This window comes from Penaeus monodon, chromosome 27, assembly GCF_015228065.2.
Source record: "Penaeus monodon isolate SGIC_2016 chromosome 27, NSTDA_Pmon_1, whole genome shotgun sequence".
NCBI classification, from domain to species: domain Eukaryota; kingdom Metazoa; phylum Arthropoda; class Malacostraca; order Decapoda; family Penaeidae; genus Penaeus; species Penaeus monodon.
Window position 1 is genome coordinate 32,071,770 of NC_051412.1, and position 462 is coordinate 32,072,231.

The following is a 462-nucleotide window of genomic DNA, read 5'->3' on the forward strand; positions in this document are numbered from 1 at the left end:
CGAGAGAGAGAGAGAGAGGTAGAGATCGAGAGAGAAAACAAGGCAAAGAAAAATATGAAATAGGAAGAACAGACGATCAGGCAGGCGAATAGACAGAGAGATAAGGGGATACAGAGAGAGGGAGCGAGAACCGAGAGAGAAAGCAGGTCTGAGAGAGTCAACCTCCTCCACAAATTAATGGTTAAAGGAGCGTTACTTCTCGAGACATCTTGTAGCGAGATATTCACAGGCGCTCCGGCAAATGTTCCTTGATCGAATATATTGCAAAGCTTGTTTCAGTAGGTTATGATGCCTCTGAGGAATATACAGAAAAGACCGGAAAGCTTTGCGCGATGTAAGATTTTGTTTGCTTGTTTGTTTCTCTTTCTACGATGGGCATAATATCGAGGATTTGTGTGATATGATTCAGTTCTCTATGATGCTTGATGTTGCAGCTATTGCAGTGAGATCAATTTTAATTAC